The sequence below is a fragment of the Tyto alba genome, unplaced genomic scaffold (assembly GCF_018691265.1).
Source record: "Tyto alba isolate M040663 unplaced genomic scaffold, T.alba_DEE_v4.0 Super-Scaffold_17, whole genome shotgun sequence".
In the NCBI taxonomy this organism is placed as follows: Eukaryota; Metazoa; Chordata; class Aves; order Strigiformes; family Tytonidae; genus Tyto; species Tyto alba.
In genome coordinates this window covers 13,843,190-13,866,964 of record NW_024881279.1, presented here as the reverse complement: position 1 = coordinate 13,866,964, position 23,775 = coordinate 13,843,190, and the positions used below count along the sequence as shown (strand labels likewise).

The following is a 23,775-nucleotide window of genomic DNA, read 5'->3' as shown; positions in this document are numbered from 1 at the left end:
ATGAGCATGAGGCAGAACTTCAGGTTTTTGAATGCCTTTAAGTCACCTGCTAGGCCTCACTCTCTTCTGATGACGATAATCAACCATGGAAGATCGGATGCCACGGTTGCGGAACAGTTTTATTAACACCCTCTAGATCAGCTGAGTTGAACATTTGGCTCCTGGGTGGTTCAGAGGTGGTTCCCATGTCAGGGCTATGCCCCGTGAATGGCACAGAGCTGTGCCGACAGGAGCCTGGTGGCTAACACAGCCTCCTGGCTGGCTCTGCGTGGCCCCGGCAGCACTGCCCTGGGAGCCACGGTCTCCCTCTCCATAGCTCTCGTGGCTCTCGCTGTCCGACGCTGCGATGTGCAGCTCCTCCATCAGGTGAGCTGGCCGCTCTTCTGCCAGAGACGCCACAGAAGATGCTCCCTGGTGCTGCTCACCTGCCCAGAGCTTCACCTCCGTCAACCCAACTGGCAGATACTTGAAGCTTGAAGGTAGTTTTTGTCCCGCAAAATCACAAACTTGGAAGGTTGCGCATGGGTCTGTCACTGACCCAAAATAACAAAAGATCAGAACCTGCAATGCAGAGGTATGGCAGTAAAGCTCTGTGTTAAATTGCAACCCAGTGTTAGAGCATGGGATGCCAGAATAAACTACCAGAGCCTTTTCAGACTGTACAATTTATAATTCTTGGTTTGTCGTCTGATTGCCATACAGCTCACGCCCTCTGGCCACGTGGTGGCCATAACTTACCCTGCTGCACCAAGCAAAGTCTTTCCAAATTCAACACCATCTGATCAAACGACTATAAACAAACTAAATACCAGCACAGCTCTTGATGGCTATAACTGTTAAAATGTTTATTCACTCTGTGAGCAAATGAACTTGTGCTTTGGAACAGTTATGGCTACTAACACTTGTCTAACTTTAAGAAGCTTTTATAAGACTTTGTAAACTTCTGTTACTAAATATAATTTAACTTCTATCTTCTGGAGAGCAACATTTTTTTTTGGAGGATTGCTCTATAACAACTGCATAGCAGGCTTTTAACTAAGTTTCATTACCTATTTAAGCAAAAGTATATCACTACTCTAAGCAATGGAGTTGTATTTGTCCAAAACCATGAGGAGAGAAAAGCATAAACCTCTTCTGACTTTTCTTGTATTCCTTGGGAAATCTTATGGGAAACAAAAACACAAAGGAAATACTTGAATTTAAAAACTATGGCAGCTTAGAACTTCACCTGAGCTTCAGGTATCACCATCAGTCTAAATGGAGCAGCAGACCATGGAGCTAGAAGTACCATTCCTATCAGGAGAGTGCTTCAGCAGTCTACACTAACTGTATTTGGTGAACTGTATATCTCAGTTCAGAGGTACCATGAGTGTGCTTCTACGCACACATCCCTACACACCTGGAGCCTGGCAGACATGTGTGTGAGTGACAGCATGACAAATTAAATTCATAAGCACTTGGCAGTGTCCTCAGCTTCCTGTGCCCTAGCGACCTGCCAAAACTCATGGATGGAGAGACCAAAAAATGTGGAAGAAAGCAGTTTCCTTGTGACAGCATGTGTAAAGGGGAAAAGCTTAATCCTCCCCTTCTGTAACAAAACCCATGATTTTCTCAAGGTCTCTCATACTTCCAGTAGGTCCATTACAGACGCCGGCTAATGAGCTCTCAGTGGTAATGCTGTGGTGTGGTGTAAGGAATGACACTGCATTTGGAAGAGATGAGATTGGACAAAAAGCCTCAAGGAGGTTGCCTTCATGAACAATTCCTTCAAGCATAGACTATCAAAAATGGTGTAGGATTATATTTCATAACTAAAAAGCTTGTTCAGTCTCTCCTGCTGTTCTGGTTTTGTGTTCTGGTGCAGCAACACCCAAAAAGCTGGTAAATCCTGATGCTAAGGTACACCCTTAGACTGCCTGTTTGCAGTATGTGACCAGACTCTTCTCAGCGCTCACTAGCTGTTTCCCGAATCTAAGTGCAAAAGATAGTTTCACCTTGGGTTGTACCATTCATTGCCAAGTCAGCAAGAACATCCACACTCCCCTCCCAGCCAAGCTGGTGGAAACACTACCATCAGATTCCAGAAGTTGGCTTGGTCCCTGCTAGAGAATACAAAACACCAGACCTCACAGAAGGGTTGAATGAGGGTCAAGAAATAGATATCCTCTATGGAGGATTTGCCAAGAGCAGCGGGAGATGGCAGTCCTCCAGTGCCCGTGCTCTTGCTTTTATCACAACTTACTATTAGATACCAGTTCAAAAACTGCCACCTCCTCCCTACAATACAAAGTCAAAAAAAGAGGATAAAGTCATGTAAGGCTTGTTATATGTTCATTACACAATTTTATGGTCTCTCAATGGGAAACACAGGCAAAATGACCATCTGTAAAAATTACTTCCAAGCCAAGCAAGCCTTCACAGTGACTCAAAACTAGTAATTTGTCATTTTGGTATTTTCTTCCTTGCTATTTGTCATTCCTGGGAAAATTCTCCAGGATGAGACCTGTCATTTTCTTCAGATGGATCCAAGGAAAGTCTGATTTATGCTTCTCTGGAATCTTCTCCCATCACCTCTGTCCCTGAGCAATGCACAAGCTGTTTGCTCTCAGCAGTCATTTAAGATCCTTCCATACACATATATTTATTGTCACATATTTTTCTGCTGAGAGTTTATTTTACCTTAAAATCTCTTGGCTTCAGCAATACTGCACTTTTTCAGTGGATCCTAACTTACCTTTTCAATAAATTATTCCTTTGGGGAAAAAAAAAAATAAAAATCTTAACTATAGAGTTGATTCTCCCGCTACATCAATTAATTCTATCTCCTTCATTAGAATTAAATATGATTTCCACCAGCACAAGGGATCCAGCTAACAATACTATGGCCATAAATAGTAAAACAGTAAAGGTATGTAGGTAAACTAGACAGAATGCAGAAATACTGTTCTTTCCCAAATTATTTTTTCATGTGCTTCATCAGTTCATACTAATGCATGAAGCTTCCAGATTTTTGGAAGATGCTCATGAATAACAGCCCCCTTAAGTTACAGCAAACTGAATCAGATGCTTCAGTTCAGTGTATTAGGAAAATTGTTCTTCACTGACTTTGAGGGCAAGGAAAAGACAGGAATGTTGTTCTAAGCTGCACTAGGGACATCTCTCTGGTGCAGTCTTGAGCCCTTTGCCCTCTGAAAGGAAGCTGCCTGCCCTGCCCGCCAGCTATCTCCTGCCCACCATACAGCAAACGGCACCTCCTGACACCTCGGTGCACAATGGAGCTGCCTTTAAACAATCACACCACTCTCATCTAGCTCAGCAAGCTCCTGTAGACACAATACAATTTAAAACAACTGTGATAAAAGACAAATAATAATAAAAAAGACTGAAGAGCATATGGTCTACAGCAGAGGCTGGGAAGGGACAGTGAAGGTCACACTGTCTGCAGCTTGCTGTTAAAGTTAAATGTGGATTTATAACTGATTGGATTTTCTGTAATAAACCTTCCTGCACACCTGACTTTGCTGAGATCTTTTCTAAGATCCCTACTGATGCATGAAAGCATTATTGTAGTATTTGTTAAAACTTACCAGAATAGCTCATCAAGGTTATCATATCACTTGAAGCGCAGCTTTTGGGTAGGGCTTTTGTATGTGACTAAGAGCCACATGAATTGTGAATTTATGAATATCACAGTCTGTGCATGTGTCTCATTGGGATTAGCCCACATGCTTCCTACCCTTGACCTTGGAGATCCCAAACACGTCGGCACCGTTTGAACTAACCTCCCCAAACCAGTTTCATTTCTTCACCTTCTCTGGATGTACCTGTGGCTCTTGGTCACATGCAAAAGCCTTACAGGTAACAAGCTTTAGGTCATTACTCCCCCAATCTTTACATGGGGACCATGAGACTCAGGACATAAAACTCATAAACCATTCACACACAGATAAGTTACATGGCAATAAGGTGATATGGCTATTTTACAGCTGCAGACCAAAGGTTTTCAAAGGCACTAATGTTCTGAACTTCAGCATTCTGGGGTGTCTTTCTTTTAAACCCATTTATGTCTTTTTTCATACAGTTCTCTCAGCTACTTCAATTACAAGAACACAAACTGTTGCTTTGGTGGAGGGTTAGGAACATGCCTGGGGAATAACCCTCTTCTCATGAGGTCCTGCCTGTACCTGTTACACAGGTCAGAAAAAGGACAAAGCTCTAGTCAAGACAACCCTGTTAAACAGCCACTTGTGATAAGAGAACAGCTAATCAAAATGCTACCTATTTGCATTTCTGTAACAAAGGTAATATTCTTTTGGAAGGGTATTAGTCAGCTGTAAGTGATAACAGCAACCCCCATCAGTGTACGGTTCAGAGCACTCTGCCAGACTGGCCAAACAGCCAGAAGTGTGCTCAGGAGTGTACACATTTCAGAGGTGGAAGCTGAGACAGAGTTGGGAGGATAAACCAGAGCTGCTTAATTCCAAATTACGTATTTCATTCAGAAAAACAGCTCTACCCCCCTCCCTGCCTCAGGAATAAGGATACAACCCTCTTCATGTCTAAAGGCAAATCTAAACTGAGCAAGGAAAGGAGGAAGGAGGTGAAGAAGACTCCAGTTATGGGCTGAAGCACTGGTGGGCTGTACCCCAGGCAGTGCATCATGCTTTCACAGCTCTTCTTTTTTTAATTTCTGCAGAGCTCTGAGTCCAACAGAGAGGAGACATTTTGAGCTGATGCTCTCCTCAGTTCAGCAGAGACAGCCAGAGGTGCCTTTCTGAATTACAGGCATGGTCCCAACTTTCCCCCAGAAGCCCCTGAGAAGCCCTTGGTGCCAGCCTGCAGCCCTGCTCTGGTGCAGCCCTGCTCCTCCTCTTCCTCCTCCTGCTTCTTCTTCTGCTCCTGCTCCAGCCTGGGCTCCGGCTGAGGAGTGAAGGCAGTGGAGGGGAAGGCAGGCAGGCTGAAAGCCCATAAAGGGAGAGTACTCTGAGCCTTTCAGTTATCCAAAGCTGGCCTAAAGCTTTTCAGCAACACAGACATCTTCCTCCCCATCCCCTCTTTGTCTTCTGAAAGCAGGGGAAGGTGCTCCCTCAGGTGTAACTCCACAGACCTACGAACTGTATGTTCAACTGTGTGGAGCATCAAGAGGAAATGTCAGTAAGACCTCTGAGATCCCTTTCCTGTGAGGCCAGGTTTTGATGTCTGTGCTCACAGTAGAGAGTACTTTATTCCTGAAGCAGTGATGTTCAAGGCTCTGTTTAAAGAGGGAGATAACAGTCGATAACATCAGACACCAGCTCGCTTCACCCTCTCCATCAATCTGCTGATTTCCCCTGCCTCAGCCAGTCTGCCAATACTGCTGATACTGCTTCACCGTATCCCATCCCTACTGCTAAAACCCTTCCTTATTAAAAGCAATAGATTGGACATTTAATTTTCTCTTTGCATGGCAGGAAATTACATCAGGTCCTGCTATGAATGATCCAGAAGTGAAGTTTCAGCTCACTTAGAAGAAGTCTCTGTCTAATACAGGAAGGGACACGATCAGCTCCAAGTGCTGATTGAGACTAGCTCATCTCTTGTCACGCTGGTTACCTCTAAAACGTGTTCACTCGAGGAATTCATGGGCAGCAGTCAGATGTTTTCCTGCCTGCTTTTCATCACAGCTCATCAGAAATTGGGATACAGTTGGGGAAAGGGCAGGAGAGAGAGAGTCTGAGATGTGATGAGAGAACTAATCCATCCTCGGAAGAGGAACTGATTTTGCATTTTTTATTCCTGCTTATTTTACAGTAAATAAAGAATTAAGGAAGATTGCTGAAAATGTGTCCATTCAGGCAGCAGCTGAATTTCCTGCTAATTGCTTTGGGATGGTGAGGGAGGAGGGAAAGTGTTGGGACATTACAATAAGCAGTAAGTGGTGTGATTGGTGACTACCCAAAACCTTGAGTCTGCACATATGTCACTAATGATAGTAATTACAGGCATGTTCTCATAAAAGTCCTGTATTTAGTGAATGATGGTGAACATTGGAAAAAAAAAAATCCATTTTATGGGGAGAGAAGTGAAAAGTCATTTAGCATGGCATTTATCCTGGCTGAACAAATAGTGCCCAGCTCTTCCCTGCACCAGTCTCATGTGCAACACAGCTCCCGTGGCCCCCAGCTCCCCCAGCCGCCTGCTTGCCGAGGCAGCCAGCATCCCCGACCTACCTGCCTTGGGACAGGAGCCAGCTGAGGGCACGATGAAGAATGGCTTTGACAAAGCCCACCATGAAATGGAGCAGCTCGAATGAGATCAACCCTTGTCATGCACTAAGTCTGTCTTTGTTTCTCTACCTTCCAGGTAGGTCTGGGTTCACTGGAGGGGGAAGCTGCTAGGAAACGTGTGCTGAATAAGCACCAAGAGGTATTTGGATATGCATCCTGGATGCACTCAGGGAGAGGGCAAGAGTACCTGGGGTTATGATGTACCCTTTTTAAAAACACCCGTGGCAACAAGCATAAAGTGCCTCTGTACAGGGAAGCAGGAAACACTGAACTGAGACTATCTCCTCCCCTGTTATCTGTGTCTTTGGTTTATTATATTTAACCATGCTTTTGATCAAAAGGAAGAACACCCTAGTGGAAAACAGGATCAAAATCTTTCATCAGCACCAACATAGCAGATCCGATAAAACCTCTGACCGCCACCACCACAGCAGATCCAGTCAGCAAGCAGTTTTTTCCCATGACTTTTCCTGGTGATCTTGGCTTTTTCACAGAAAAACAGATTACACTGAGAACAGACTTTCCCCACAGAAAGTTTCCATTTGTCACTTAAAAAAACCTGACACTATCAAGAAAATCTGCTCGGTCTGTCATTTAGTTGTTTCAGCTAGATATTTCTCTTCAGACAGACTGTAAAATAGATTCTTAGGCCATGGAGAGAAACATCAGATGGAGAAAAAGGGCTGGGAGAGACCCTGAGGATATGTTTAATCAGACCCAACTATATTTTAACCTGCTGTAGATGACATGTGGGGATGGAGATTCCATGTTCTCCTTATGCAGTCTGCCAGGGGGAGTACACATAGGGATTATTCTAGGGTCTATCCTAAATCTTTCTTGTTGCAGTTTATTGCTGTGTCTTCTTTTCCTACCCCTAACAGACACTGAGATCTGGTCATTACTCTCCTTTCTGCAGACACTTCTGCATCCGAAGAGCAGTACCACGAGTCTGCCCCCGGCCGCACTGACACTGACACAGAGCCCAGCCTGCCCCAGCTCTTGCTCCTCTCCTGACGATTTCTGAGAGCTTTCCCTGAACTTTCCCATACCTTTCCTGAAGTTCAATTTCCAAACCTGAAAAGAGTGCCAAGAGGAAGGACTCCTTCACCTTCCTCTGTATGAGTCCTGCTACTGTGTTTGCTCTTTTTCAGCATTAGTTGGTGGGCTTTGCTGATTCCCTGCTTTCTGTGTATAATTTTCATGTCCTTTCCTATGCAATACCTTCCTGACCAATCATTCTCCACCCACTTCTTGTTCAGTCAGTGATTCCTCCCTAAGCACAGCCCATCATCATCAGGTCCATCAATGTTCAAGTGAAGATTCTTCCTCAACAGTTACTCTGTGATGAATAGTGCATGAGTCCTAGAGAAAGTCTCTGGAGAGATATTTCCAAGTTTTGCACTCAGTCCATCTCCATAACCTCTCAGTCAGGAGATGTGGGCACTCGGGTGTGATAAGGGGCTGATAGGAAGCAGACCCTCTGCACCCAGTTCCTGACAGGAGACGCGTGCATGTCTGCCACTGGGGTATGAAAACCAAGAGCTACGTGCTCCTAGTGACTTCCTGCAAATTTTCATGGTTCATGACTGAATTCAAGTGGACACACTGCAGATTGCACATCTAACATGCCAGTGGAAGTGGCAGATTTCTGCAGACACGGTCGATTCCCCAGAGGGAAGCCTGCCACATGCTAGGGAAAGCTCAGCAGAAACCCTGACGCAGTGCGATCTTAAAATTTGTTTAGGAAAACTGTCTGTATTTATAATCAGGCTGGATGTCTGACTGTGGCTTCACGTTCATTCATATGAGATGTGTGCACTCCTGGCAGTGAAAATGGCATCTTGATGTTGAGATAGGAGCCCGTGATCTCATCCTCCTTACGTGGCCAAGCACATGACACCACATTTACGCCAGCCTTGTACTCCAACCCCAGCGCTGCACTGGCTGGAGGACACACAATACCTGATCCAGCACATAGCCTGTCACACAAACCTTTCCATTTAAGGGTGTTTGGACAAATTTAGATGACTGAAAGAGGGCATGCAACAACTTGGTGTTTGGTGTTTCTGATGGGACACTCAGTGTCGTCAGCCTGAATTTGTCCTCACATGGGAGCACAGCTTCACCACATGTAACTATGTTAAGACATAACTTCACAAACAGCTGTGTACTGTAGAATTTGGAAGACAGTGTTCCCTGGAAAATGCTCTTCCCTCAACCTCTCTGAGCACCGCTAAGGGCTTCTGTTGTGTCTTAGCATTGCTTGCAAAAGCCAGAAAGTTGAGGAGACAAGTTTACAAGAGAAGAGGCTCCAGATAGTCTGGCAGTGCCTCCTCTATTAACAACAGAGCAGTGGAGCAGATAAGGAGTCCCTGCCTTCCTTTATCCAAGTAGCATAGAAATCCTAATTCACTCATTGTTTAAAAAGTGCAGGGGGGCAAAGGAATTTAAACTCTAGCTAGGTTTTTACCATCTAATTAATGCTCTTGTAGAGGAACGGCCAGAGGAAAGATGAAGGGATCTTTCCCCACAAAGTCTCCACAAGCAATGTGGATAATCCACCTCACCGCCATGGAAGGAAGCAGCTAGTGTTGTTCTGTGCTCCACAGCAATCCCTAGAAATTATTTGGGATCTCAATTATAAATCCTTTTCAGTGTTGCCTGCCCATCTCTTATTTCCCTATTTAACGGGAAGAAGAAAATCTCCTTTAAAAGCAGGTTCCTCCATGAGCTCTACCACCGCACAGTGCACACCCACCTCCCTCAGCTGAGCTGGGGAGGTCTCCCCGGGACATGGAGGCCAGCAGGCACCTCACGGGGGCACAAAGGCCCACCTGAGAGGGGCTGGCCACAAACTCCCGGAGGAAGACAACCTCTTGTGGCTGGCAGGCCAGTGGCCAGGGCAGACCTCTGCGTGTGCAGGCTGTGACAAGGGGGAGGGAAGGCTGCAGAAAGCCTCCTGCGTGCCTCTCCCAGTGCCACAGCTCTCTGGGGAGATGAAATGCATCTTTCCATCTTCCCTCTCCGCAGCCTGGCTCGGCCGTGCTGCAGCGAGTGCCATCAGTCCTGGGAGCGCCTCGCATCCCGCCCCGGCTGCCGTCACCGGGTGCTGGGGGTCAGGGCAGTCACCGTGCAGCCCCACCAAGGGACACTTTCCCTGGAGGGGTAAGGTGGGAGGCGCAGGCAGTGCTGGGGAGCCGGGGGGGTCTGTCCCGCGCCGTCTCGCTGCGCTGGCTGCCTGACGCAGCGCGAGCTGTGCTGCGCCGCGTCCCCTGCCCGGCACTGCTCTCGCCTGGGCTTTGAGTGTCTGTGAAGGATGATAATCAGTGTGCACTCTGTTTGTCATTTTTTTCTTTGCAGCTGTCTTTGGGGTGCTTTTCTTGCTGTTGTTGCTTTCAGCCGGGCTTTTTAAAGTCTTCATCACCTAAAAATGTTTTTGTGTGCCAAGTTTAGAGCTTTCAGTATCTCTTGGGTTCCCTATTTTTGGATGCTTGATCCGGGCTCTCGTTGCTAATTTTTTTGCATGTTTGTTTTTAAATAAACAAAAGCTGTAATAATAGATGTCCAGGGACCCACAGAGTGGTGAAGGATCAGATGTTTGCAAAAGAAGAGGGATGTGGCTGTGGAAGAGAAAGGAATTGACTGGGAAACACTGCAGAGCCAAACATCCCAGAATACCTCACAGCTCATCTGTCAGGGAGCTCTCCCTAGAGGGGAAGGCAGGGAGCTCTCTGGATGCGGATAAACATGGATGAGCCGAACACAGGCAGTTAATCTGCTGCCACCCGTACCATTCTTGCTGATGTAGAGTGCTCACAGACCACAGCCCTCATCTTCAAAGCGCCATGCAGCAGGAATGCTTGGCTACTGGTAACCCTTCATCTGCCCCAAGCCTCTCCCTTGCCCTTCTGCCTGGCCAAGTGACTCCTGGTGCAGTGCTGGCTCTGGCCACGCTGTGCAGCACAGTGATTAGCAAAGCAAGACAGGAGTACATGGGCTGTGTCACCTCATCCTCCACAAAAACCACCCACCAAGGCAAGGGCTCCAAAACCCTCCCCGGGGACCACCGAGTGTAGGTGGAAGACAGAGAAGGTCTGGGACTATGTTACATCAAATGCAAAACATGCAATTATCAAATTTACCCAAGAACTACAAAGTAACCTGAAATATAAATTAGCTTTCAAAGTCTGTTTCATTCCTCACCAAGCAAATTCCACCATCCCCGGTTTTCAGGCTCGGCTCAGGGTGATTACTGAAGACATACCCTGACACCCAACTGGCTCTGCAAATGGCAGGACACATGTGAGATGCCAGCTGGGTCTCCAGTGCTGTCCTTTGGAGAAGACAAGCCTAAAGCCTATCCTGGAATTAAAAGCTCTTCCCCCAAATGGAGTTAAAGCAAGGTTGAAGACCATTTCTTGAAGCTGACAGCCTTGTCCAAACCCCTGAGACTGAGCAGGGAAGCTAAACTTGTCACCATCTGGCTCAGCCCATGATGTACCCTGTCTACCTCTCATCCTCCACCTCACAATGCTTTCAGCACTGCTAGGCAAAAGATATGTTCAGAAACCCTCTTTTGACCAGGACACTTTTCCTGAGACAATTTAGGAAGTGTGAGAGATGCTAAGAAAGCTGCTGTGTGCTCAAGTGGAACAGCTTCCCCTTCGCACACCATGCTGAGGATGTCCTCTGCTACGTCCCAGCACTTACTCATCCCTCCAGGTGGTTTCAGAGCTTTCTGTACATCCATATGCAGCCCATGCTCTGCACAACCTCCTCCCCACCTTTTAATTTTTGCCTCTTCCTAAAACTACTCAGCAATGCCTGCCCTTGTTCCAGAAAACCCCAGCAAACCACAGCTCCTTTACCTTCTGCCTTCAGCACTTCAGCCCAGGAAGAATTAGGAAAGGGAGACCCAGAGCAATCCAGATCCATGTCTGCACTGCCATAAATCCACCTTTGTGAAGGACTGACTGTGCCTCTGGGACACCCACTGTTATTATAGACATAGCAGCTTCCTCCCCAGTAATAGATGTGAGCAAACGAAGTACAGACACTGAAGAGCGAGGCTGGTGTGAACAGAAGGGCACAGGGAGAGGAGATCAAGCAGTCAGTCCTGTTCAAAAGCATCATAACAGCAAGGCAAAAATCTGTGGAGATGGCTGTAAATAGCTGGTGTTCAATAAAGGCCTGAGGCAGATTGTTGCACATGGCAAAACTGAACAATAAAATGATAAAGCATTGGAAAGCTGGGATTTGGGACGGACCACTTTGTAAGGTGGTTCATCTATTAGTTTCTGCAGTGTTCAACAAAGATCATGTTTTAAAACCAGGAAAATGTGATTCCCGAGTGATATCCAAAAATGGAAGGCATTGGGTTTCCCTGGGTAGAAGTAACCAAACCTTTTTCAATGCATTATAAATTTCTGTTACACCATGCTTAAGTTCAACTCTTCCCCTATTTACCCAGTCTCCTGCTTAGACTGCAGTGAGACTCCATCCCTGACCAGACCTGCAGACACTTGAGATTTGTTCATCACCTCTGCAGTTTATAAACCAGGCTGAACACTTCCTGAGATGGGTCTTCTGGCAAAATCTCAAGGCACTGCCTGAGGGCTGGTATAAGAGCTGAAATCCAATTTGCCAAATGCTATTTTCCTTCACTCACTATCTTGAAGGATAATAGCTCAAATCAAAATCCGCCCTTGCTTGCAACACCCTTGCTTCTATCTAATCTTTTTCGGTATTAATAGAGTCTCCATCTCCTGACACCAAGGCGCAGCATTTGCTCTTTCACTGGCATTTCCCTGCCAATATCTGCTATCAGAGTTATTTCATCTACCACCTTTCCTAGTTATTGTGAGGTCCATCGTTCTGGTGAAGTATGAATGATACCGGGGAGCACACTGGAGCTTTCCCTACCTTATTTCCTTAGCCCAAGACCATTTCCTCTCTTAAAGGCAGCTCCAGTGCCTTTTTGGTCCCTGTGACCTTGTCAGCTTTAAAGCAAAACCAGGACAATGTCCTGACTAAGCAAAGTAAACCCTGGGGACCCAACCCTGGACATGGGGTTCACCATGCATGTGGGTGCACCCCGCGAGAAAGGGGTAGGAGGGAACTCATGCTGCTGAGAAGCAGCTGCCACCTCCCTGTGTACATGGGATGGCAGGAGCAGTGACACAGGGTCCATCCCAAAATCCTCTCTGAGCAAATACATGTCCTCAAACACCTCTCTGGACCCACAAGAAAGGACACAAGCTTTGCTCCCACAACTTGAGCAGCTCCTGCACCCCATCACCTCGGTCCCCTTGCTCCAGCCATGACAACTCCCCAGCACTGCTGTCTCCTCACCCAGCAGCAGCCGTATCTACACATTTCTCCTGCCCTGTTTGTGGACCAGTGGGAGGTGGGAACCAGCAGCAGCATCCCCTTTCCAAGAGTTTTGCCTGAATAGTGACTCATTTCAAATACGAGAAGAGCCCTGCTCCAGAGCATGGTGGTGGATGATCAAGGGGATGGTGTGAGCTGCTGTTCCCTGCTTCACCAAAGACCTGTTTATCCCAGCGCCCACCACACTCCTCACTGGGAGGATCCAGTGGCATCACCTGCTCGAAGGGATGGTGGGCTGCGTCCCCGGCAGCGTGGGCCTGGGTCAGGATTGAGCCCTCCCATGGGAAGCGTAATGGAACAAGAGCTGGTAGCTCAAGGAAAAGGGAAATCTTAATTTAACAGAGGGGGGGGGTGAAAAAGATGCTCAAGTGTTCTGCTCTTTCCCTCTCCACCTCAGTAGGGCAGGTTGGACTAACACATTTTGCAGCTGAGTTCAACTTCAAGATTCAAGCTGCCAGATAGCACTAACCCATTTCAAATGCAAATGCATTTAGTAAGGTCTTAATTTTTTCGACAGTTCTACCTTCATGATTTCAGTTCTTACGCTGAAAAAAGTCCCTGCCCCAAATCCTTCTTTTATAAACATAGTTAACTTGAAAAAGCTAGACCTTATTATAGCCCTAATTCCCTTCAATGTCTCTCACGTAATTCACTGGAAGCACAATTTGCCAAGTAGGAGACTTTTTTCGTGTAATGTTTATTTACTAACCAGCTTTTATACACCAAACAATGATACTGTGGTGAAATTAACAGCAGTGTATTGGCATCCCATTGTCATGGCATTGTAAAGTAAAATATCACTGTGGACCCCCTACTGTGACAATTTCAGAATAAAAACTTTAAAGTCACTGTTGAAGAAGTTATCAACAATTCCAGGCAAAACCAACCCAAAATCCCAATGTCAATGTTTCTAATGTGCCCGTATAAATAAAAAATAGACACCTCAGAAAAGCACAAGTTTATGACGCCAAAAACATCACATGCAAGACACACGTTGTATTGAATTGCAAAATCCCCAGTGACCAGAGCCCACGTTCCTCCTTCTGCTGTCCCTGTAGCACCTGACCGAAAACTGATGATCTCATACCCATTGTAGGCCAATACAGTTTAAGAGAAAGCTGGACAAGAGCTGATGCTCTAAGGAGCCGTGGAGGAAGGGGATATTCCCCGCTGGAGCACTTTAATATGTATGAAGGAGGATGCAAAGAGAAACTGGCCTGGTGCATGCACGGTGTTTAGGAAGGACATTCCAGCAGCTGCCCAGGGAGGGACCCTGGAAGACTGAGGACAATCACAGCTATGGGCACAGAAGGGTCTCAGGGATCAGCGACTAGCTCTAGTTACAGAAAGACAGAACCGGAGTCTCTGCTCTGCCCTAGGTATCCTTGGCTGCCCTGGGCAAATTGCTTCACTGGGTTTCTTCCACAGCACAACACCCTGTCCCTATTTCAGAGGATTGCTGTAAGTATTAAGGGGAATTTAGTCAAGGCCCTGAGATGCAGATGGGTACAAGCAAGGAGAGATGGCTACAAGCAAGGAGAGATGGCTACAAGCAAGGAGAGATGGCTACAAGCAAGGAGAGATGGCTACAAGCAAGGAGAGAGTCAAAGCTTAGTGCTGGCTGCCTAACATGCTCTTCTTCTATGAGCTAATTATTTACCTTACACATAGGTCTTCACAGATATCTGCACTCACTTTGTCCTGACTTCATGACAGACTGTCACCCACGGGTCTCACACACAATGGTGGCTCCTGAAGAGCCCATCTTTCTTCTCTCTTTTAGCAGTTACTTCCTTCAGTCCTCAGTGGTTATGGTTACTCAATGGATCAGGGAAAACCTGAACTGAATGGACAGAAAAAATGAAATTCCCTTCTTCCCCTGATTTCCCACTTTCCTGGTTATTTTTTAATCATAATTGTGCAAGTAATGCTTGTTTTATTTTATTAAATGTAAACAGAAGTGGAGATAGGGTAGGTTGTTTTCTTTCATGAGTTATAATAGAAAGGATCTGATCAATAAGATAATGCAGCCCAGCAGAGTGCACCAAAAATCATGCACTCATAAAAAGCATCTTTGTAATTAGTTTTTAACCAGCTGCTGCCATTTTCCCCTGACCAGAAAGGCTCTTAAACTCATATCAGCAATGAGATGCTTTCTTTGGACTTCTCCAACATGCCCCTACACTTAAAGACAGGGTGGATTAGTTAGCCTGGCTCCTATTGAAAGACTTTGGAATTGCAGATGCTGAATTGCCTGTGTCTCTGAGATCAGGGCCACATGCACCATGACATGAAAGACAGATCCAAAAGCATGGATAACTCCAGAATGAAAAATGGATGAAAGCAAAGAGGAGAAGGGAAAGGGAACTTCATCCTCCACCAGTAGCAACTGGCTTCAAGCAACTGGCTCTTTCATGCTTGCACAGTGTGTCTCTGCCATAGGTCTTGCTTCATTTTCACCAAATTCTCACCCACCCTCCTCAGAGTGAGGGCAGAGAGGTGATGTCCAGACTCATAGCACTGCATATCACAAGCAAATCCAGCCCAAAAGAGCCTCTTGTACCTTACAAGTGTCCCACAGTACGTTGACTGTATTTTCCCTTCTCAAAAAAAACCCAACTTTTCTCTTTCTAGCAAATATTTAGTTTTCTATAAATCTCCTAAAATTAAGATGGGGACTACAAGCCCCAAATATTCAGTCACCTGCTACCTGCCCTGTCCAGCCTCTGACTTCCTTCCTCTTCTGCCCCTTCAGGCACAAAGGCTATGCACATCAGAGTATTTACTGATTTATGCAGCCTATGGAAGCCCAGAAAACTTTCCATTTCTCATGGGTGCTGTGGGGCTTTATGGCATAACACAACGCTGTGGGGTGAACCTGGCTGCTGCACCTTCGCCGGCTGTCAGCATGGGCACGCAGAGCGCTGCCCCGCACGACAAGCGGCACCCACCGCTCCTGGGGAGCTGCTGTGCTCTTCCCGACACATTTCAAGCAAGAAGCTGAAGCATCAGAGTTCTGCTATTTCTTCTCGCTGGCAGTAACAGGATACCAGTTATTCGGCTAAGGTTAGGCAGGACAGACGTGCGATATCCTCCTAAGACATCAAGCAGGTCATGTGTCCAGCGGACAGCATCCTCATGGCAATGAGTTAACTCTCCAGATTTCATCCCAGAAAACACTGGCTTCAGAGTAAGCCCTGGAATCCATTCAATACAGACAGGTTTTTCTTTAACTGTCTGTCAGGACTTTTTGGTTACTAACGCTTAGCATATGCACATTTGTACTAAATTTGGTTTAAAAGTCAGCTCAGCCCTGCGCGAACAATGGCACAAAGTGCACGGGGGACGGGGAAGGCAGCGAAGAAAATGCGCTGCCCAGCTGGCAGGGAGGACAGCATCACCGCCCAAGGGGGAGGCTCTGAAAGCTGGCTCCTCTCTGGGAGCTCACCCACGCCACAAACACAGCTCCTCCACAGCACACTCAGCCTCCAACACCTGCCCACCCCCAGGGGTGCTGCAGTGCCAGCGTCCCCTTTTCGTCTTCCCGCGGGTCCCTATTCATCTTCTGCCCAGTAAACAGGACCTCGCTTCCCAAGGTGCCCCGCTAATTTGAACGGCCGTGCTCATAAAGTGAGGCACAATGCAGCATGCCACGTCTGCTCTCCCACAGCGAGCCCTGACTCTCTTCCCTCCCCGTACACGTTCCACCCAGCGCTGCACCAGCCAGAAGAAGAGCATGTACCTTCCCACAGCACAAAACTCCCAGGAACAGCCTGGAGTTTGCCCCAAGAAGGCAAAGAAGGGGTCAAGCCACTGCCTGAAATCATTTCCTTTCATTCTGTCCTTCCAGACACTGTTATATGGGCTGTTTAGAAATCCCCACAGTCAAGTGAGGATTTGAACGGGGTTTATTGGGGTTTTTTTTGGTCTTCTATTATTATTAAAGAAAACAACTGATTTATTGATTTTTTATGATTCCCCATCTGATATTTTGGAATTAATCCTGAAGACATTTCCTTAGCTATCGCTTTTCTTTTGTTTGTGTCTTTCTTTTGTAGGTAGGAGAGTGGAGAAGATGATCAGAGAAGTCCTTTTCTGGCTTTAAAAATCCACAGATTAACTTAGTGATAATATTACTGTCAGCTTCAGGGTGAGTAAGATGTTCAACTTCGGAATCTGTATTTCCATGGATGAGCCCCCTTTCACTGGCATAAACCAGTGCAGTGCCACAGTAACATAGCGTAGATCACCTGTGCCACGAGCACTGCTAAACCTCAGGCAAGTGGCTGGGGCTCTGCAGAACAGGGGTTTATACCTGGTCCTGCTGCTAATCACCAATACAGTTTTAGAGAAGTCTCCTTTTCTCTCGGCATCCTTTCTAAAAGAATGAAATAACGGCAGTGATGTCTTCAGTAAAACGTACAGAGTAAAAAATGCACTAGGTTAAGACCAAGATCTTATAATGACAGTTTACACTCCTTGACTATCTAGTCAATACTTTTTCTCACCTGGAAGTCTGGTGATAGCAACGCAGACGGTGCTTCTTGCCAGGGAGAAGGATGATTTGGAGAATAACCCATATGCTGGAGTTTAATCTGACACTTTCTTTTCCTGTTATGGCTCTATCATTTGAAACCAGCAAAGGAGTTATGCTGGACACAGCCTTCTGTTGATTCCTAATGTTCTTGGAAGATGCCTTCTCTTCATCTTTAACCCTATTGCTCATTGCTATTTCACTGATTCCTTTAGCCACCCTTATCAGACACCTACATGTTTTAACTTCCAATTTATATTCATTGCTATTATATTCCCTTATTTTTCTAGGTACAATATTGACTGGTTTGGAGGGTTTATTTAATTTCCTTTTCCCCTTCTCTGCTGAATGATAAAAATTTTGCTTGGTTGTTTTTCTTCTAAGGGAAAACATAGCTTTGTAACATCCCCATGGAGGGCCCATAAAAAGGAAGTACGTTCCACTGCTTTGACTCATCTCAAATCAGCTGCATCCTTCAAGTCCTCTCAGGGACACCTCTGAGAAAGGCTTTAATGGTGGCACCTGTGAACTTCCTAATGTTAAAGCAGCTATGATACACCATAAAATAGATGGACAAATTTATTGACATATATCAGTCCAAATTAATTCTGCATTTGAAGACAGTATCATAAGCTTTTCATGGATGCTATGAGTGGCTGCTGAGATGCTGAAAGGGATAATGTTAAAGTTTATTCATTTCAACAACTTTCAAGCATAAAGGTGGAAACCTTCAGGTAGGTCTAGCCACAACACAGGTGTCCCTGGGGGTACCAGAGCCCAATGGCAGCAAGAGTCAGACATTTCTGCTGTGTCCCACACACAAATAATAAGAGAGGAGGACATGGTTTAGAGTTTTGTTTCCGAAGACAAAGAACCTACAAGAACCCTGAGCCTGGGTTCCCGCTGGGAGAGATGCCGTCCAAATGAACGGTGGGAACTGCTGGCCCAGGCGAGAGCTGACTTTGCCTCACCCCCTTTTAATGTACAGCATCAAATCTGTCTCCATGGCAACTATAATAAGGGCAGAACTTGTCTGTGCTCTCTCAAACCGAAACGGGGGGGAAAAAGTCAAAGAAAATAACGAGCCTCACAGCGATGCAATTCTGAGCAAAGGCAGCCTGAGCAGCTCACTGAACAAGCGCCCCACTGTCACCCCACGCCGGCCCTTTGCTTCGCCTGCTCTAAGCTGGGGTGAAGCCCTTGTCCTGCTGCTCTGCCGTAGCCGACAGCAGCTCTGGTGCTTGCGACCACAAGCCATGCCGCGGCAGCGCAAACGCGGAACAGCAGCCATCGACCAACACCTCAGCTTTGCAGCCTGGGGCTGGACACGACTCTCGCCCAGCCGGAGATCGGAAGAAAGGCACCGAGTTAGGGAGGGAGGCAGAGGGAGCGTGGGGGGGCAGCCGGGAATGGGCACACGTGTGAGTGGGACCACGCAGGCCTGGTTTTTGGAGTTGTTGAACCTACGCAGAGCTCACTGACTTTAAAACAGCACTGTGAGTATGAGTACCTTTACAGACCAAGTTGGTGAGGGCAGGGTAGAGTACAGGGGGATGAGATATACTGAGGACAGGGCAGTGAACTTCTTCCTCGGCTCTGTGAAATACAGATCCAGGGATCTCAGGAGCAAAGGGGAGAACCCAGAAGAAAATGGTTTCCCTGCGTGGCTTCATGCAACAGGTCCAGATCCAACCCCTGCTGCCCCTGACAAAACCAAGTCACGGCTCTGTAAAATCCAGATCATTTGTGAATAAGCAAACCCTCTGTCTGCATCAGGACATGGGAAAAACACCCCAATGTCACCAGTGCAGGAGATCAGTAAGCAGCTTTTCACCATTCTCTTACCATCGCAGCCCGGAGACGGGGCTCGGGTGGGCTGTCGCCACACCCCGGCACCACCGTGCCCTGTGCTCGGGGGTGACTCTCACCCTGGAGAGCAGCTGCCACCCTCCCACCCATCTCCACCAGCACACAAATCACTGCGCGAGTGCACCTCCAGCTATTTTCTCTAATTGTTCTCCTAATCATATAAAATTGTCAAAGTTCAATTTGTCTTCTTCCAGAGTAATTTGCTTTCCACCATGCATTGCTGGCTGTGTCTCTCACTGTAACCCACGTGTCTGCAGCTACTCGAACGCATTATGGTTGAGGAGGGGCCCGAATTAGATTATTCGCTCTAATAAAAATAAGTCTAATGGAATTACACAACAAGACCAGATTAAAGTCATCTGCTTTGAAAATATTGGTTTCGGTTTTGTGTTACCCAGAGAACAAGCATATGGCTCATCCCTCTCCCATCTCCTGACCCACACATTAAGGCTCCAGTGGGAGGTAACCCACCCTCTGCACCAGCTGAGGAAAAGGTTGGAGCATGCTGACAACCACCACCTTTTTCAGGAAAAAAAGGGAGCCCCACAACAAAACGCATCAGGGAGAACAGGGAACCCCAGGAAACAGAAGTGCAAGGAGATTAAATGTGAAAACCACAAAGCGCTTTCCCCCTCTTCCCCATAAATTGCACCACAGCAAGGTTCTTCACAGCTGAGAGCAGCCCACCCAGCTAAATACCAGCAATCACATGCGCCCACATGGCAGCAACCTCAGAGTGACAGCTGGCCCTAAACTAAATGCACATTTTACCTTTCCTATCGTTTTATTTCTACACACACGTAGGAGGCAGGAGTGGAAAATACACTGGTGTTCAGTCCTCTGGAGACCCGAAGGAACTGCCCTGCTTTCCCACCCTAGACATAATTCATGCATGGTGAGAAATGATGCCACAATTATTTTTTTTTCCCTACATCAGTGCAGAGGAGGAATGAGATGATAAAACAGCTGAGGACAAGTGCAGGCCTGAAGGTAGAAGTTGCCATCACCAGCTGAGCCCAATAGGACAAAAATTTTCAGGGTCAGTGCAGGGCAAGCAGAAAGAGTCCCCCTGCTTCTCAGCATCCTTATAGTTAGTGTTCAGAGTGAAAAACTCTGCTTCCTAGAGTAATCAACCAGGTTTCCAAAGAAACGTCCATACCCTTTAATTTGGTGTATTGGTTTTCTTAGATTTGGAAATGTTTTTTGAGAGACTACCAGAGGAACAAAGCAATGGAATGACAACATCAGAACAGAGGACTTGTCCCTGTTGCTCTGATTTGGCACTCGTCACCATCTTTTTCAGCAAATGGGCTAGGGAAGCCGTAAGTGGATAATTAATTAGTAGTCTTCCCACGAGGGAAGATTTTCTTTAACCATCAGGAGCTTAGTGATCATCATGCCCTGACACAGGAGGCTCTACTGACTTGGCACACTGTCACCCCAGATGTTAGCCGCAGAATTCTCAGTATTTATTTATATCAACATGCACTGTAGTCTCTTGTGCTAGATCCCCAGGCAGCTTAAATCCGCATGGCTCCTCAATGAAATTACCGAGATTACTTCCATTTACACAAGCTGGGCATCTGCATCTGTGAACAAACCCAGGCACGGGGCAATCCTACGCCGCTTCTCTGCTCCTGTACACCAGCCAGTGTTGGAAGGATGGCACTCTTCTGCTTTTCACTCAAACAACAGCTTTGGTTTCAAACACAAACCCACAACGAATATTTCCATATTGTGTAGTGTGACAGTTGGATGTGCAAGGCAATATGTTGCCTCCTCGCACCTTCTTGGCATACACTCCATACCCTTCGCCTGCTGCTCCTGCAGCGTGGGAGACAGCGGGAAGTGTGGTCAGTCCCCACAGAGGACACCGTGGTCCTCACCTCAAGGTGCTCAGCTCCTTCCTCCATCCCAGCACACTGCAGCACCAGGATCTGGATTCCCCCTTGTCCCCCACACCCCCCCCAGGCACTGCCTCCTGCTGTCTCCAGCCCAGGAGCAGAGGAGCGTGGAAAGAAGAGAGCTGAGGCATCCTCAAAGGAGAGGTGGGGAATTCCCATCTCCTGCTTTTCAGCACCCCTCTCGCCACACGCTGCCTGCAGTCCTCTGTCCTACATCAAGCTGTATCTCCCTTGCATTCACCTGGCAACCCCTTCCACCAGGTCCAAACAGACAGGTCTTACTTTAAGGACTTAGACCCACACTGGCAGGCACCTTACCTGGAGGAGTACCTTGCTCTTTGTCCTGCCTCTGATTTCCTGGAGATAGGGATTACTTGGAAAAGAGGAGCAAACGTAGAAAACTTGAGGCGTGCCAGCTGGCTCCAGAGGATGGGGGGGGGGGGGGGAGGAGGTGGGGGAGAACCACTGATGGCACTCACAGGAACACAGTTGGCGCAGAGGAGCTGCGTGTACGACTTGGAGACTTCCTAGAGGGCTTTAATGAGCCAACAAGCTCAGTCAATGCACTTGCTCCTCTTACTTTTAAATCAGTATTTACAAAGTCCTGGAGAAATTAAACTATTTATGTCTATCCCCAGTAGGGGACTGTTTAAGGAAATAAAAGGAACACACTTTAGTGTGGAAGTACTTATTTAAGCAAACACACAGGTTCACTCATATGTTTGTTTTTCAACGGCATTAATGGACAGTATTGACAGTACTGAGGTCAGGTTGGGAGAGGAGAAAAGAAGCAGTGAACATCATTTCAGAGGAGAGGGAGGTTTCTGCTGCTCCTTGCACATCACAGGAGTTCCCCCTCCTGGTGGGAACGCTGTGGGGAGCCGGGTCCCCGAGTCCCCCCTGCCCAGGAGCAGGAGTGGGGGTCGCCCCCCAGGAGCGGTACTGCACAGACTGCGGCAAACCCTGAGCTGCCTTCCCCGGAGACTGACCTCAGCCGGGCTATCCATCATCTGCTGCTACAGTGGCAAAACCCAAGTAATCTCCTTGCCTTTGCTGTCCCAAGGAAAAATAGTCAACTGCTGTAGCACTGGACAGAGAAAAATCATTCTCCTTCAAGAAACATAGGGCAATATTCCCATTAAAACTATTTTATTTTTAAAAAGAAATGAAGTCATAATGACATCATACACTTCAAAGCACTGTCCAGGCCAACTGACACTGCTGTCTGGGAGCTTAAAGCTGACAAACCAGGACCTAGCTCCCTCCTCGCGGCTCTGAAGCAGCAGAAACTTGCAGCTGTGTAATTTTTTAATTACTCACCCTTCTACGAAGTTTCCATGGGGGAAGTTTGTTTTGGAGCTAGGAAAGATGCCTCAGGGGTTTGAGGAAATGACACTAGTTTCTCACTCACAGACACAGCTCTGTCTCTCCTGGCGTCAGATGCACAAACTGGCTCCACTCCCAGTACCTGAACCAAAGCACTCAGACACGAGCAGGACTCCCGCTAACTTCCCTCAGCTTTGGAGTCCGCCCGAGCAAGGTCGGCGTTCGGCAGCGATGACAGGCTTAGCCCCAGCGACACGAGCAGGGAACAGACACAGAGCTTGGACAGCTCGGATGTGACAGGGAAAGCTTTGCACTGTGGACCCTGGGCGATGACTGTCAGAGCACAGCGCTGCCTGGATCCCCACAGCTCCATTCCTGGAAAACACCTTCCTTCAGCGGCTTCGCTCCAGCCAAGTTTCCCACACCTGCAGAGCCCGATGAGCCTCTCTGCTGATAACTTTCTCAGTGGCACCGGGCTCGGGCTCGGGCTCCGGCCCCGGCCCAGCCGCAGTAACGTTTCTTGCTCTCCTGGAGATCACTGCTGGCAATCTCAGCAGTTTGCTGAATGCCGCTGGCTGAAGGGGCGCGGGGGGGGCTGTCGGGCACACCGCCCGCTGACAAACACCTGCCCCGAGCCACCCCCCCGGCCGGCTGTCCTTGCCGCCCCACGCACACCGCCCTTCCCTCCAGCTGCCTCCACACACAGCCGCACCAGCCTGTGCCGAAGCCGCGCTCCCAGGTGCCGCATCCTCCCGCGCACACGCGTGGCGAGGCCCCTCTCCTCCGGGACACCCCGTTACTACACCGGCCATCCACAACAGACCCGGCCACCCGCGTTTCCCCCCGGGCGCAGCCCCGCAGGCGGGCACAAAATGAGCCAAAACAGCGAGACCCAAGTCAATTCGGGTCAGCTCCTCGGAGCTGCGGGCGCAGCGCTGCACCCCTCAAACCACCCCCCCACCCCCGCCAGCGCGGCGGGGATGAGGCGCAGGGACCCCCCCCCGCCCTGCCCGACCGACCGACCGAGGCCAGGTGCGCCCCCCCCCCCCCCCCCCCGCCTTACCATCGCCGTGCCGGAGCCCCGCGGAGCGCGGCGCGGCTCCCCGGGCGCGCCTCCCCATCGCGGCGGGGGGGCAGGACGGGGCCGCCCGGGCCGCTCTCCGCTGCGGAGCGGAGCGGGTGGTGGTGCCGGGGGGGGGGGGGGGGGGGGGGGGGGCCGGGCTCTCTGTCCGCCGCCCGCGGGGCTGCGGCGCTGCCTGCCGAGGCGCTGCCCCCGCCCCGGAGCGCCCGCCCCCGGCCCGCCCCGCCCCGGGAGCAGAGGGGCTGCCCGGCCCCCCCCCCCCCCCGCCCGGACCGCCCCGGGAAAAAGTTGGGGCCGTCCCGCCGCGATGCGCCCGGGCCAGCCCGGGGTGGGGGGGGGGGGGTGGGGGCTGCGCCCCTGCCCTCCGCTCCGCAGGTGTAAGGGGGGGGGCTCCGCCCGCCCCCC

General features: G+C 48.5%; 1 protein-coding gene across 1 annotated transcript in view; it reads right to left on the bottom strand.

The window, feature by feature from the left end:
- HTR4 (5-hydroxytryptamine receptor 4) overlaps positions 1–23,410 on the bottom strand; it is a 143,505-nt gene extending 120,095 nt beyond the window's left edge. Inside the window, exon 1 of the mRNA XM_042790265.1 lies at positions 23,353–23,410. The gene's annotated coding sequence lies outside the window, so the exon portion shown is untranslated. The remainder of the gene's footprint in view (positions 1–23,352) is intronic.
- Positions 23,411–23,775: the final 365 nt, after the last annotated feature.